The sequence below is a fragment of the Fukomys damarensis genome, unplaced genomic scaffold, assembly GCF_012274545.1.
Source record: "Fukomys damarensis isolate Sample0158 unplaced genomic scaffold, DMR_v1.0_HiC HiC_scaffold_23, whole genome shotgun sequence".
NCBI classification, from domain to species: domain Eukaryota; kingdom Metazoa; phylum Chordata; class Mammalia; order Rodentia; family Bathyergidae; genus Fukomys; species Fukomys damarensis.
In genome coordinates this window covers 9,808,570-9,812,256 of record NW_022900935.1, presented here as the reverse complement: position 1 = coordinate 9,812,256, position 3,687 = coordinate 9,808,570, and positions in this window count along the sequence as shown.

Below are 3,687 nucleotides of genomic sequence, written 5' to 3'. Positions count from 1 at the left end.
AGCTTTCCTGACACTTGGCACAACACATAATTTCTGACCTATCTGTTTTGCCTGCTTCCTGTCTGTCTTCCCCCAGAAAACTATAAACTCAAAGGGCAGGGCCTGCATCTCTCTTACTGAGCAACGTGCCCTCCCAGTACCTATTACAAGGCCTGGCATACTACTGTGGCCCTAGGCAGAGCTAGCTTCATCCACTCTGTGGATAGTATGACTGGTTTGTCTGTCTCCACCGCCCACTAAAAAGTGCAAATGCCTAACTTCAAGGACCTCCAAGTCTTCCTGTGCCTCCTCAGCATTCCAATCCAACCTTTCAATTCTCCTCCTGAGCTTTCCCTTCTAGGGTGCATGTACTTGTGGGAATCCATGCAAATGGTCTAAAGCAGGTACAAGATAGGACGGGCACCGTGATTCTCCCTGTAGCTGAGAGTATGAGAAATGGAGAGGAACTTCTTTTGCCTGAGACGTGGCCCCTGCCACTTGGTCAGGTTCTGTGGCCATATTTACCCTGCTTGAGCCTGTCTCTCCATGACCTTTGCTGAGGGAACCAGGGGTGGAGACCCAGCTTCTGAAACCAATCCAGAAGCAGGGCTGGGCTGTCAACCTGTGCCAGGAACCTGGAAATGTGACAGGAGACTGGCTCAGTTACCTTTAGACACGTGAATGTAGAGGCTGAAACTGCACTGTGGGGCCTGTGCAATGACAGGGAAGCAAAAGCATGAATCAGGAGTGCGGAGAGAAACAGAAGCCAGAGAGCAAGAGTGCTAAAGGAGCCGCCCTACTCCTGAAGAGGCCTGGCCTGGAGGTCCAGGCCCTAAGGAGGTCCACCTGTACTTGCTGCTCCTTGCGTCTACAAGATAATGCTAATTCTTTAAAACAAATTTCCCTTTAACAGAAACAAATTTGAGAGGATTTATGGTTCTTGCAAATAATCCCTAGGATTACATAATTTTCAAAAAAATATATATATATAGACTATAGAGTTATTCTGAAGCCAATGTAAAATTCACATGAATATTAAAAATTAAGAATGAAATACTTTTTACAGCAAGATTTTATTTTATTTATTTATTTATTTTTGGAACCGGGGATCACTTGGGTCCTTAAAATTCACATGAATATTAAAAATTAAGAATGAAATACTTTTTACAGCAAGATTTTATTTTATTTATTTATTTATTTTTGGAACCGGGGATCAAACTTGGGTCCTTGTGCTTTCAAGGCAGGTGGCAGAACCACTGAGCTAAATCCCCGCCCTACAGCAAGATTTTGGAAAGCAAGAATCACAAAGGAAAACATAAATATGACCCTGCCAAAATTTGAGCTGTCCATTATAAGACCTGACACCAATTCAGATAAACATTTCCCTAAACACACCCCTCACCTCACCGACAACAGGTTTTCTCTGAGGAAATACACTGGGAATGACACAACAGGCTGACTTCTACGTTACAGGTCCCTCAGCCAGGACATCCAGGTCTCCTATGACTTGCCCAGGGTCCTTCTCTACAAGGCTGCTAAGAAAGGCTGCAAGTCTGAGGACAGAGTTTCTAGTCACTTCCAGAAAACCAGCCGGAATTGGAAGACTTCATTTAAGAATCAGCTGCACGGCTGCACTCTAATTCAGCCACACAGCCCCAGTGGCTGGGGATGAGTTAGTCATGCTTAAAATGGGGTGAGGGGTGGGGATGTCGGGGGTGTCACGGCATCAAACTACAGGTAAGCACAACGAAACAACAATATACAAACACAAATGCAAAACCAAGCAGGAAACAAGTCTAATCTTAAGGAAGACTCTTAACTTTTACCGCAATGACTTACTCATTCCTGATATGCTCCCTCCCACTAGTCTAAACTAAAAAGCCATGTTTGAGTACCCCAAAGCTTTCTGTTGCAAAACTGAACCCTTGCAAGCAACAGAGATCTGAAAGCCAAAGGAAGCTGGGTTTTGTCTGGCTTAAACTAGAGCAACGCTGAGCGCTGGCTAGAGCCTGCTGGGCTTCCTGACCCATTCTGGGTCCCCTCCCCCAGCACGAAGTACACACACAAAGCCAGGCAAGGCCAGATGCATGGCATAAACGGATATTTCTGCTCACAGGAGAAGGGTTCACATCGTGGCCCCTTCTCCTGCTGATTTAACATTCTAATTAACAACCTGAAGAGGAGGCTGAACCACGAAAGTCCTAAGAGTGCCATTGGCACTGAGCTTCTGGTAGTCATGAAATGCAAGGACATAAAAACAAAACCCAAGAAACTCTTCTTGGCTGTGTGGCAGTGATTCCCTGTGTGCCCCCCTGCAAAATATCCACATGCACAGGCAGTGGACTCCAGACCACCAGTTCTGCAATAAGGAAGGAATCCCTACCCCAGTGCCTATTTTTCATTAAAACATATACTCCTACTAAGATGAAGAGAAATGAAGACCCAAGAGACCCACTCACTGTCTAAAGAGGTCTCTCAATGAAACAGCAGTCATTTCACTTATCAAGATGCATACTTTACTCAGGCTTTGCTTCATGTAAAACCATAGCCCTGCAAGATAAACATTATCTCCATTCTACAGGTGACAGATTGAGTCACATGTCCAAGATCACCCAACTGGCAAACTGAACACAGCCAGACTCTGAACACTGGTCGGCCTCCTCCAAAGTGGACGCTCTTTGTACAATCGTCTATCATCCTTACAAACAAGACACTAGGGGAGAAGGGGAGTCATTTCTCAAGAGTATTATAACTAGAGTCTTGTTGTTTTGTTTGAGACAGGGTCTGGCTATGTGGTTCAGGCTGGTCTGGAACTCAGAGCAATCCTCCTGCCTCAGCCTCCAGAGTGCTGGGATTACAGGTGCGTACCACCACACCTGGCAACTATGGTGTTTTGTATCTGCCATGCATTAGATGTGAAGAACAGTTATGGTGAAGGACGGGAGGTTAGGGCTGCTGCTAAGTGTAGAAAATGCCACCTCAATTCGGGGCGTCCTCTGGAAGGGACCAGCACAATCACATTAGTCTCTTCTGGCCAAAAGCCACGGCGTGTTTGCCCAAGAACATTCACTGCAGAGGAGCCAGGGGAGCTGCAGCAAGTTCAGAGACAAGGAATGAACTCCAGGCAGCACGGGAATGGGGTGGGGCAGCCTGCAAGGGCAAAAGAAAAGGCCTAGGAGGCTTTGCCGGAAAACACATTGAGGAGAGGGGAGGGGATTGGAGCCTATAATCTTGCCAAAGCCAGGCCAAGGTGAACCCCAGCTCCTGGCGCCTTCCCATCCGCATTCATTCCATAAGGCGGGCCAAGTCTCAGAACCAGCAGCCAGCGGGAGGGGGCCTCCTGTAGCCCGGGAGAAGTAAGTACGGGACTGAGCCTACTTCTCAGAAGGGGCGTGGCTTGGGGGGCTCACTGGTGGAACTCCGAAACTGAAAACACAGAGCTGTTAGACGGACAGGTCTCCCGGAGCATTTGGGGGATGTGCCCCGACATGTGGAGGCTCTCATCGAGGTGACCTCGAGGGCCCCCACAGCTCGGGCCCTCCACCGCCTCGACCGTTGAAGACCCGCAGACGCTGAAGATGCGCTCAGCTCCTACAGATCTAGGGAGGGGTGGGTTTCTGGGGCGCCCCGAAGGGCCGCAGCAGCTCGGGTCACGCCTGGAATGGTCAACGCCAGACCCCGCGCAAGCCTCAGCCCCTCTCGCCTCGT